The 13,271-nt window shown below is 41.9% G+C and overlaps 1 protein-coding gene across 1 annotated transcript in view; it reads left to right on the top strand.

Moving 5' to 3' along the window:
* ITGB8 (integrin subunit beta 8) overlaps positions 1-13,271 on the top strand; it is a 153,199-nt gene that overhangs the window by 49,518 nt on the left and 90,410 nt on the right. The window lies entirely within an intron of this gene.

Genomic DNA, 13,271 nt, shown 5'->3' with positions numbered 1-13,271 from the left:
TGTCTATGGGAAATATATGTTACTGCATAACTTCCAAACGGCTGGAGATATTTTGATAATACTTTGTCACATGTTACTTATATGTCCACTTAAAATGTAGGATAGTTAATTTAACCCTTAACTACTCTTAACTAACTTTGAGGGTCAGGGTTTTTGTTTAAAGTCCCATGCAAATCTATGGGAAATGTATGTTCCCACATAACTTCTGTACGGCTGGAGATATTTCAATACCTGGTACACATATTAAGGGTCAGGATATGAGGATGGGATAGGAGGTCGGGATAGAAGGTTGGGATAGGAGATCGAGATATGAGAACAGGAAAGGAGGACGGGATAGGAGGTCATGATAGGAGGTCGGGATAGGAGGTTGAGAAGGGCGGGATATGAGGATGGGATATGAGGATGGCATATGAGGACGGGATATGAGGACGGGATATGAGGACGAGATAGGAGGACGAGATAGGAGGACGAGATAGGAGGTCGGGATAGGAGGTCGGGATATGAGGATAGGATAGGAGATCGGAATAGTAGATCAGGATAGGAGGTCGGGATAGGAGGTCGGGATATAAGGATGGGATATGGGGTGGGATATGACAACAATATATGAGGACGGGATATGAAGTCAAAAGCTTCCTCCTCTGTTGATTTTCCTCCACAACAAGGATTAGGAAAGAAAAACCGGGCAACGTCGGGTACTCAGCTAGTATATATATATATATATATATATATCTTTGTGTGTGAGCACTTTTTATTTATTTTAAGGGGTTTTCAGGTACTTTTTCGTTCATGGCCTATTCCCATGCTTTTTGTTGCAGGTTTTGCAGGTCTGGCGCAGTTGATAGGTGGAGTGCCAGGTGTCAGACTCCCAGATATTAATGGGCTATTCTGGGGATAGGCCATTAATATATAAAAAAAAAGTCGTGGAAAAACCTTTAAGTCAGTGGTCTCAAACTGTGGTCCTCCAGATGTTGCAAAAGTTCAACTCCCAGCATGCCCGGACAGCCAATGGCTGTCCGAGCATGATGGGAGTTGATCGTTTGCAACATCTGGAGGACTACAGTTCGAGACCACTGCTCTAAGTCATAACACAGCAAAACATTGAAATAACCCATATGAGGCTTGGTATCAGTAGGTGTCTCTGCGGATGAATTAAGGGAGAAACACATTATAATATTTTTTTTTTTTTTTTAAAGAGGTGACTCAGTATTAAATCAACACCTGTAAAAATCCCCTAAGGCGTAAAATTATACTCCAGTTCACGGCTGGTTAACTGAAGATTTATGCATAGGGGTTTTTATTTCAGCCTTATATCAAAGGGCTGTTTTAACGTCTTTTTGGAACTATTTGTGTGAGCTGTTATTTTCTTAGTCACATTGGCTGGGTGCCCATGTTTGGGGGATTTAATATTTATTTTCCTTTTGAAGATATAGATTAATTGTGATCCTTGGTTCACCTCTCTTCTTGTATTCAGCAATACATTTGGTTTAAGTTTTTTGTTGAAACCAAGAGAAACCATGGTTCTTGCTATGGTAGGTAGAATATTTTGAGACCATGGGGGGAGATTTATCAAAACCTGTCCAGAGGAAAAGTTGCCCAGTTTCCCATAGCAACCAATCAGATCACTTCTTTCATTTTTAACAAGGCCTCTGCAAAATGAAAGAAGTTATCTGATTGGTTGCTATGGGCAACTGGGCAACTTTTCTTCAGGACAGGTTTTGATAAATCTCCTCCATTATTATCCAGTATCCTTTATTTGATATTATGTATCAACAAAGAGAGAATCGGGGAGATAAAACAAGAGGGCAGGGAGTGTGACATGGCGACAGCAGCAGTTTCATGCCGATGGGCACTTCTTCAGCTGCCACCACCATATCGTGCTCCCTGTCCGCTTGTTTTGTCTCCCTGCTTGTCTCTATGTTGAATAATAATATGGAATAAAGGATACTGGATAACCAAGTGCGATAAGTGCTTCATCTCTATTATGTACATTTGTTTTACCTATAACTGTTTTCTATGAGACGTTGAGCATAGGAGTCACCTATCCAGGGAATGTAAAAGCAAAGGTTTCCTCCGACGTATCAACGGGATTCAGAGGCGCTGGACACACAGACTGAAGGGATCTCAAGTTTATTCACCCATGATGCTACTTGAGATCCCTTCAGTCTGTGTGTCCAGCGCCTCTGAATCCCATCGATACGTTGGAGGAAACCTTTGCTTTTACATTGTAGTTGGACGTGGAGCGGCTGCAGGCACTCAAAACCACTGCCCTTTCCCATGGTTGCACTTGGTGGAGTGTAACTTGATGTGGTAAGCATTACGTTTACTGCATCTATTCCTGTTGAAAATGGTATCACACTACAGAGCGCTGTCTGTGTCTTGTTTTAGTCTATCCAGGGAATAGCTGCCTTAAAAATCTCAGACGTTCCTTCCATTTATTAATCTACGCTCCAGGCTGTGCTGGTATTCCTAAACTCTCCTTCTTGTGCACATATCTATATGACTGTAGCCTGCATTAACCAATAAGCATCTGCTTCTGAAATGAAAGGACATGGCCATTGTCATGCAGGAGGTAGGGTGGTGCGCAGATAAATACATCAGGGCTTAATATACATTTGTTTTGAAAAAAAAAGTTGTCAAGTTTTTTGTTGCATTATGCAACAACAAATATGGAAGAGCAACATTATGCTACCATATATACTCGAGTATAAGCCGACCCGAATATAAGCCGAGGCCCCTAATTTCACCCCAAAAACCCAGGAAAAGTTATTGACTCGACTATAAGCCTAGGGTGGGAAATACATCATCCCCCCCCAGTCATCATCACCCTGTCATTTTCACCCCCATCATCATCACCCTGTCATTTTCACCCCCATCATCATCACCCTGTCATTATCACCCCCGTCATCATCACCATGTCATTATCCCCCTCGTCATCATCCCCCCGCCCCCTTCATCATCACCGCCTGCCAATCCCTTCATCAGTGGTCTTCAACCTGCGGACCTCCAGATGTTTCAAAACTACAACTCCCAGCATGCCCGGACAGCCATCGGCTGTCCGGGCATGCTGGGAGTTGTAGTTTTGAAACATCTGGAGGTCTGCAGGTTGAAGACCACTAAAGGGGGGGTCTGGATGATGACGATGGCCGCAGTGGTCTTCAACCTGCGGACCTCCAGATGTTTCAAAACTACAACTCCCAGCATGCCCGGACAGCCAATGGCTGTCTGGGCATGCTGGGGGTTGTAGTTTTGCAACATCTGGAGATCCGCAGGTTGAAGACCATTGAGAAGGGATGGACTGGCGGAGAGTTCACTCGAGTATAAGCCGAAGGGGGAATTTTCAGCACGAAAATCGTGCTGAAAAACTCGGCTTATACTCGAGTATATACGGTATGTCTTATAGTGCTAGCAGAGTGCCCCCCTATTATCAGTACTATCTCTCATACACAGGACTGGACAGAAGCATAGCCTTCTCCATCAAATATGGTTCTGTACAGTACGATGATCTTCAAATGATTCTCCCATAGAAGCAACATAGTTCAGCACAGTTTTTTCTTCTGTCTGAGGTTGCATGGATCAGTAATATGCTCATGTTTATGGTTCCTTACCAGAATCTTTCTTTTCTGCTTGTTTGGGTGCAGCGAGTACCTTGTTACCGCTTTTTAAAAAGGTTTCATCTCTTTCATCAGGCTCGCCAGTAGTTAACCAGTTGTGGTAATGCTCAATTCCCAATTTACACTACACACTACAAATTGCCTAAAGGAATATGAGATCATTAAAACACCTTATTAAAATCCTAAAATAACATGTCAATGAAATAGTGGAAAATATTCACTCAAATTATCGCAGTTAAGTCTCGTGAAGCCGAAAACACTGTGTACTTTAGGTAATGAAAAGTCTAGACTTTTTGGGGCCGAATTATCAAGTACTTTTACCAGCGCTACTGAAACGCATGAGTGGGTACCTTGGCAAAGGGAATTTGGCAGTATGTTCTCAGTACAGAACTTTGACCTATTTGTGTTCCTTGGTGACGCCTAAAGTTTGCAGGAGTTATAAAGGTAAGGACAGTATATATTATCCAGTAGAAGGAATCCTTTGAAATGAGACTACTGTATGCATATTGAAAGCAAGATGCCAGGTGTTCAGTGATGCAATTCAACAATTATGTTAAAATAACTTTTTCTTGCCAGTAAAAACAGTCCTCCTTCAGCCTCCATCACATGCCCAGTTCAAAATTCCACTATGTACAAACCTTAATGTAAAAACCAGATCCTTTACAAATATCTTTTTTTATTCAATTATTTTAGCTATGCTTTAGGCTTGTCTATGCTGCATTTTTTATTTTGATGTTGCTTTGTTTAACCAGGATTTTTCATTTTTTGCGCGTTTTTTCCTCATCGACTTCTAAAAATCATAACGCTTTCAATTTTGCACATACAGACTCATATAAGAGCTTTTTTTTTTTTTGCGCCACCAATTGTACTTTATAATGAAAGCAATCATTTCACCACAAAATTTACGTCGAAAACAGAAAAAAAATATTTGTGGGGCAAAATTGGAAAACAAAACACGCCATTTTGTAACTTTTGGAGGCTTCAGATTCTATGCAGTGCCCTTTCCGATAAAAATGACACCATGTCTTTATTCTGTAGGTCCATACGGTTACAAGGATACATAATTTAGATTATAATTAATTATAACTAAAATTAGTATGTGTAAAATTGTCATCTTCTGACCCCTATAACTTTTTAATTTTTCCATATACAGGGCGATTTGCTCATTTTTTGCACCGTGATCTGAAGTTTTTATCTGTACCATTGTTTTGATGGGACTTTTCAATCGCTTTTTGTAAAAAAAATTTACAGTATACAAAGTGACCAAAAATACGCAATTATGGACTTTGGAAGTTTTTTACGTGTATGCCATTGACCGTGCGGTTTAATGAACATTATATTTTTATAGTTCAGACAATTACGCACGTGGCGATACCACATATGTTTATTTTTTATTATGTTTATTTTATTTATTTTTTACATATTTTTTATATGGAATTTGGGAAAAGGGGGGTGATCCAAACTTTTACATTGGAAGGGGTTAATGGGTGTTTTTTTAAAACTTTTTATTTATCTTTGTTTTACACTTTTAGTCCCGTTAGGGGACTTTTGGGAGGAATCAGTAGATTCCTCATACAGATCAATGTGATTCCATAGAACCACATTGATCTGTGTGCTCTGCGCCTGATTGATAAAGCCTGGTTCAGCCAGGCTCTATCAATCACAGAGCTGAGACAGCCGCACCAGGAGAGGCAAGACCTCCAGCTACCTCCACAATGGATGACAGGGGATCAATCCACCTCACTGGACCACCAGGGATGGTTTAAATGTAACTTTAGACACCGATGTTAACTTTGACAGCGGCGATCTAAAGGGTTAATAGCCAGCCACGGCGATCGCCGCATGTCGGCTATTAATGCCAACCCTCAGCTACAGGAATCAGTTGGGGGCCGGCCAGTATGGTGCAGGCTCGAGTCAGGAGCCCGCGTCATACACTGCTTGCAATGTCAGGACCAGCCAGCTCGTCCTTAGATGGCAACCGGTTAAAGCAGTAGAAACCGTAGCTGACACATCTTAGCTGATACATCCAGTACTATCATAGGTCTATATTGTGAACTGAGGGCATTCATGGACTTTTTGTTCAACAGCGGCAGTGCTAACCTTGTAACATATGGTATTGTAGCTACAGAGTAAAAAATATATCTACTTTTTGCCATTCACACAGCGTATGACTTATTCGACTTAACTCACATTGGAGTCATTTTAATAGCGCTCGTTAGGATGCATGCACATCACACCACAATAAGACTGCTGCGGTGGGGGAATTTAAAAACCGGCCGCTGCAGTATCCCGCGCACTACCCGCACCATGCCCCATTTATTTGAATGAGCTGACGGAGTCAGATAGTGACTCAGTTCGGCTCATTTTTTAACCGTATCAGTTTTATTGCTGGACTAAAAACTGTGGCAGACCAGAGTTTTCAGTCCGGCAACAAAACAGCATCGGTATTGCACAAACGTGGAGTGAATGCACCCTTACACAGATCACTGTTGTTCATTGATCTTGTTGTTCCATTTCACAGTTTTTGAGAAACTCAATAGCAATATGCAAGTATGATACACTAGGGGCATTACCCCGACCCCAAGTGCACCTGAACGCCCTCTCTCGCACATGGATCTGCCATACACATGAAGCCTAAATTAACGCTCTGCTCTGTACAAATTGTAAAAAACGCAGGAAATAGCCAGCACAACTACTTAAAACACAGGTGCACGCTGCTGTTGCAAATTCATAATATACAAATAGAAGGTTGCAGCAGCACTCTTGGTTAAAAAATGTGTCACTTCCCACATAAAAATGTGACCCCGATGCACCACAGTTGTTTACTATATGACCAGCATGAGAACCAGGTCTAGCCATGAGTACAGTTGTATTTTGCAAATAATCCTAATAAGATTACTCTGTACATCACAGCACTACAACTTGATGCCAATGTTGTTGTTTTTTTTAAACCACGCCCTACCTTTATTTTTTTTAAATTTTTTTTAGTTTTCTACCTTGATACTGTGCCGTATATTCTGCTCAGTCTCATTTAGCTCCACAGACTGGGAAGGGGCATTGCCCAGCAGGTGTGACATCATCTGAAGCCATGCAGGGGGAACTTCCTCCCTTACTCTGCTATGTTGCTCTAAACACAGAGGTGTGAGCAGTTCAGTGTGTGAGGAGCTGTGATTGGCTGAGGCGGCACACACACCCCTCAGCTCTGTTCACTGAACTCTACTATGTGTCAGCTCTGCCCAGCAACTGCAGAATGGAGCAGAAATATCCAGCACAATGTTTGTTTTTTTTTTTTTTATATTTTATTTAGTTTTTGATGCCATTGTTTAATAGGAGAAATAACATTTTAGGCTCTTCTCTTCCTAATGCGTTTGCATGAGGACTGAAATGTCCCTAGCATTGCTCAGCTAATAGCATGTAACAAAGGATCTGTTGTTCGTTCCCTGCACTTGTATGTTTCACTGAATTTCATGTGAAACACTGCCAGCTGGTTGAGGTTGAATCCTAGAAGAGAGAGGTGCTAATGCGGGCAACACGTCATCTGATTATTTAGACCTCACCAGAGCTTAGTAAGTGGCAATGAGGACGCATTAGTTGTGTAATGTAAAACATGAACTACAGCTTCCTGGAGCATAGGAACTTCAACTTATAGAATTGATAATGCTGATATTTTTACATTCTGGTTTTCAGTCCTTCTAGACATTTTGGGACATAAACACAATATATTGTGTTGCCATCAAGAATCAGACCACCCTCCCCTCTGCTGTCTAAAGTATAGTGTTTCTGCATTAAGTATTTCTTCTTTGTGTAAGAATCATTTTACTGGATCAGTAAGAGAGGCCAGATGCCATATGTTAGTGATTTGAAAAAATCCTACTCATACTCTGCGTCTCTAGGCTTTGTGTTTCAGATTTTTTTTCTCCCAATGACTTGAGATTGACTATAGCAGTTTCTCCTAGTACATGTGGTACCAGGAGAGCAGTTTTCCATGGAAGTAATCCAATGGATATATGCACAATTTATTTTTCTAGATGTGCAGACTTTTTGTAGATGTGCAGTTTTTTTTTTTTTTTTTAGATGTGCAGATTTTAAGACTGCAAGTGCAGATTTTTTTTCTATATGTAGGATTTGCGAAGCTGTTTACAATTTTTAGCAAACTTTTCAGGGGATTTATTTAAGAGCAGCATAGGATAGAGAGAGAGAAGCTGAGCTCTGTAATATATAGGTTTCTATAATGTTGACCAAAAAAGTGAAAGACATAGTAACTCCCAGTAGGAGTCCTAGCAGAGAGAGTGAGAGTCCTGATTATCCCTCCCCCTCCCCTCAGGCTGATTAGCTCAGTATTCTGTATACACACTGGTACAGGGAAAGCTGTCAATCACTGTTGGTGGGTGGGATAATTAGGGCTCTCAGGGGAGGAGTCCTGCTAGGATGTATCCTGCTTTTTACTCAGATATAATTTACCAAATCATATAAACCTATAAAATACAAAGCTCAGAATCCCACCCTCTGTCATAGGCTGCTGTCAGATTGGGTGGCATAAATCACCTGACAGTTCCACTGTATACATCATTTTGTGGCTTATGCTTTATTTCAGGGCCAGATGACTCATAATTATCGACAGGTTGCTTTAGAGTGCGTGAAGCTTATTCAGGGGAAATGATGATAGTCATATCTGTATCTTCATTATTACATTGCTTTTCTAGGGTTACGCAGACTTTCCAGAACTTTGTGACCTGAGCAATCAGAAGAAAAGCAAAGACGATTTCCACAGCATTCCAGCAGTGGTGTTCACAATGAACATCTCCACCTTATCATGTTTCTACATAGCTGGGTTACTTAGTGTTCCACCTATTTGACATAACATTAGAAAGTAGATTATGAATAGTCTGCTAAGTTTTGGTGCTAAACCATCAGGTTTATATTGCAGGTTTATTCTTTATCACTTGTCACTTGAGAAACGTTGTTGACACTGGTCAGCTTTAAAGTGTTATAGACATGTCAGAAGGTTTGATCGGTTGGGGTCTGGCTGATCAGATCCCCACCGATGGTTCTGCCTGTCTCAGGAGACAGACTGCATAGACTTAATATAAACTCCGTCTTCTGGAGAGAGAGCATGAAGCCAGGAAGAGAAGCTCCATGTTGAGTGCTTCTCCCGAGTCATTCTAGTGATTAGTTTGGGTCTGAACACCCAAATCCAATCTGTGTAACATGTAAAGTTTTTTTAAAGTACACATTTCAAATATACACTGGTCTTTCCTACATATGCAAATAGAAGTATAGAAGACCATAGTGTCCACAAGTGACCTGACGTGTTTTGGAGAAATATGCCATTTTCATACCACCTGAAGAAGGAAAACCTCCAAAATATGTTGGGCTGCTTGTTTCTCACTAGCAACTTTAGAACAAATGATTAAAAGTTGGGAAATCAGCAGGCTCGGCACTCTGGGTATCATTTACATCATCTCTATAAACAGAATTTTCAAGTCAGACTCAAGCAGATAATACTCCAGACTACACAATAAGGAACACAGGAAGGCAAAAAAAAGGTTAATAAAAAGTGGCTAACTAACTAGTACAAAGTGTAAGCGGAGACTTCTTTTTTACCATGTCTAAAACTTGATCCCAGACAGCCCTTACCCTATTAATAAAAGTGATCTTTACTATTATCAGTCTCCGGAATATGCAAGGGTGTCAAGGCTCACCCTAACCCTGACCGCATGTTAAAAAGTTTAGAACTAAAAACATAGACTCTTTGTAGTACTTAGTAGTAATGTGGAAACACATTCTTGAAGTTCCCAGGATATAAGGATCTTCATGTTTGGTTGTATATCTGCACTTTTCCCTGAATAGCCGGGTGCACATGAACTTTATTTCAAAAGGGTGTGAATGCAAAGGTAAGTGGAGTAAGGCTGAGGTTACATGAATCAGCCTCAGGGGGTGTAAATATGAGGTGGGAGGGCAGGAATCAGGCCCTGATTATAGATTATTATATCTTTCCAGAAAGACACAGCTTTAATAAATCAGCCGGCAGAGAGTTCTATATAGATAATGCACTTGCGCAAAGTGGTAAATGATGATGTGCATGTTTAGTTTCAGCTGATAAGAGGAATAAATAAATTCACCAAAATAAATTAATTCACCAAAATGGTGTACATTTGTGTACTTTACTGACAGGAATACACCAATGAAATATTCAGTGTACTGGAGAAATTAGGAAAACATGGCCACCTGGCCGTATCTTCCAGAGTTAAAGGGAATCTGTCATCAGTATCACCCACACAAACCTATTGGTATAGGCTTGTTGTGCGGGTAACACTGATCCGTGCCTACTGTCAGGGGTTTCCAAGCTTTGAGTTCATCATGATGGCGGCCTGGATCTTCAGTGCAAAAGTCTCTCCCCCTGGCTGATCCTCCTCCCCTGTAAAATGTCTCTCGAGCGATCATAGAGATTTCACTTCATATTGCCTGTGGACCCGGTTCCACAGGGAACATGAGGCATGAAGCAAAATTTCTCTGCTCGCAAGGTAGGTTGAAGATGGGAAGAGGGTGTTTACTATAAAGATCCAGGCCGGACGTCACAGTGCACATGGAGCTTAGAAATGTCCAGAAAGCACCCAAATACTTAATTTGTATAATAAAGATAATAACAATGGAGGAAAGAAGCCACAGATCAGCAATCGGTAAATACCATTGTCATCAGCATCGCCCGCACTACAAGCCTATACCAGTAAGCTAGGGCGGGTGATGCTGAACACAGATTTCCTTTAATATCAATGGTAGTTGTGCATATTCGGATGTTTGTGGCACCTCTCTATCTCCACCAGCCGTTAACAGGTTGGAAATGGGCAGGTATGGGCCATCTTTTCCATTTGTGGGCAAACCTCTTTTACTACATTTGCAGTACATTCATTTGTGTAAGACCATACATTCTGGATTAATGCCATCCCACTGCTCTGTGCTGTTTTCGAGAAAAGTGGCATCCATATATTCCTTGAATCAGGTGGAGGCCTTTCCATAAACATTACTATAAGCTGAATTTCTTTTTTTCTTTACTTGACAAGTTATTGTTCCACTGCACAAAATAAGCAAACTACACTATAAATAAAAATGTAGTATACAACTTTTTTACAGTGCTTTTGCTGAGGTTTTGGTTTGTTAAACCACAGCATGTTGTACCTTGTGGTTTTACCCCCCTTGACTTTTGTGAAAGGAAAAAAAAAAGACCTGATTCTTTAAGATAAAAAAAATCTGCAGAATTGTCTCTTGTAGTGTGCTTGCTACTGCTCTTTTTTGTACAAGAGTGTTATAAGAAAGAAACTCCTCAGCCCAAATAAGATTTTATCAATGTATCTCACACACAGTAGATATATGTTTCGGCAGAGCTGCTAGCAAGCATACAATCTCCTCAGACAAGAACATAGCTGAACTTAACATTTAATGGTGTTTTTATTTCATCTCCTGTATTGTCCGCCTTCAGACTGTCCCTTGTTATTGAATGTGGTCTTGTTTTACAGGGGTTTTCCCTGCTGGGAAGCCCCACTGAGCAGCTGATTGTCAAACATAACATAAAATCTTATGGGGCTTTTAGAAGTGGACGGGCCCTTAAATAACAATCCTAGTGTGCCAGCAACCTTTTCTTATTTTCCAGCATGTATAAATGAACTTGACTGCTCAAGTAGCCATTCTATGTATTATCGTCCTGGCTGTATGTTTTGGGAAGGAGGACTTTGTCAGCTGTCTTGTCTGTTTTGAAAGATATTTGGATCAGCTTTCCTTTGAACATTTTTCGGTGTCATTTCTCTTTTTCTTCTTCTGGAAACATATGAATTAAATGCCAAGTTCATACTGTTTGAAGCAGCGCTGTTAAAGTTGATAATTTCAGTGGATGCAGGCCTTCAAAGTGGCTGGACCAATGCCACCATAGACAATCCACATACAAAGGCATATGCAGCACTTTTATCTGAAAAAAAATATCTATATTTTATAAGAATTTAAGGTTATCTTTACAAGTTTGGAGTGTTGCTTCTTCCTTTAGATGGGTATGAATACAATGGGGGAGATTTATCAAAGGATTTAGACAGTTTTTTCCTGTCTAAAATTCTCGCACAGGAAGTCGCAGTCTAAATATGTGCGACTTTTTTGCGACTTTTGCTTTAGAGGATTTTTAGAATATGATGCATTCTAGTCTATTTTAGCCGGAAAAATGCCTTGGAACCGAATTTATCAATAGCGACTTTTCGGCGATGAGTCACATCGGCTAAAAGTATGCTGAAATGTCAGACCATGCTGGAGCAGGTTTAAATACAGTCTAAACCATAGATCCTGAAGTCCGTGTGCAGAATTTATCAAGAGCCGTACGACTTTTGATAAATTAGACGCACAATAGACCGGCCTAACACTCTGTAGTTTGGGCTATATTAATGCGGGACATAGGCAGATTTGATAAATCTCCCCCCCCCCCCCCCCCCCCCAATGTGTGTTACTTTTGAAAATCGCTTTTGTCCTCTCTCAGTCTGAGGCTTTGTTCACATTACATTTAAAGCTATGGACACATTTACACTAATTATTAACTATTTTTCATTGTTTTAATTTGTTTTCTGAATGCAACATGAAGCAACTTTCTAAATAGTCTCTATAAGAAATTTCCTAACAGTTCGCTGCTAAACTCTGACAGACTTTCTGCTAGAGATGACAGCAGGGGGAGGGTTGCACATCAGCTCAGATAATATATAAGCGGTAGGGATCGACCGATTATCGGTATGGCCGTTATTATCGGCCGATAATCACGATTTTGGGCATTATCGGTATCGGCAATTATCTTGCCGATAAGCCGATAATGCACCGCCCGCACCGCGACCGCCACCCCCTCGACCCGCCGCACCGCACCTCCGACCCACCGCACCGCGTCGCACCCCCCACCGTGATGCTAGGCGGTATACCGGTATGGATTTTTTCCCATACCGCTATACCGGTCGGGCCCCTCCCCCACCCTCCGAGTGAATAAAAAAATTAAACTTACCCGTAATGGGGGTGGTCCAGGCCATCCTTTCTTCATGTAGTGTCCGGGGGCGTTCCGGGTGGAGGGTGGTCCGGGCTGTCCTTCTTCTCCCACGGTCTTCTTCTCCACTCCGGGCAGGCTCCGGCCTAGTACGCTGCATAGACGCCGCTACGCCGTGACGTCAGGTGCGTCGCTGCGCACGGGCGCCACTGCGCAGCGACGTCTATGCAGCGTACTAGGCCGGAGCCTGCCCGGAGTGGAGAAGAGGCCCGCCGGAGAAGAAGGACAGCTCGGACCACCCTCCACCCGGAACGCCCCCGGACACTACAGGAACGATGGATGGCCCGGAGCACCCTGGCAGGTAGGGGAGAGAAGCGGGTGGTGGCGGCGGCGGCGGCCTATGGCCCCGCAAACGCCACTGCAGATCATTGATTTAAAGCGCCCGCTTTAAATCAATGATCTGCAGCGGTGTCGCAGGGGGTTAAATAGCCGATAACTTATACCGGAATATCGGTATAAGTTATCGGCTATCGGCCCTAACCTGCACCGATTATCGGTATCGGCCCTAAAAAAACTATATCGGTCGATCCCTAATAAGCGGCGGGGGAGACACCCTGAAGGAAAGTTCACACAGACTGGAAAAAGAGGAGAGCCGACACAGG

This window comes from Hyla sarda, chromosome 5 (genome assembly GCF_029499605.1).
Source record: "Hyla sarda isolate aHylSar1 chromosome 5, aHylSar1.hap1, whole genome shotgun sequence".
Lineage (NCBI taxonomy): Eukaryota > Metazoa > Chordata > Amphibia > Anura > Hylidae > Hyla > Hyla sarda.
The sequence above is the reverse complement of the archived record's forward strand: the minus strand, read 5'-3'. Positions and strand labels throughout refer to the sequence as shown.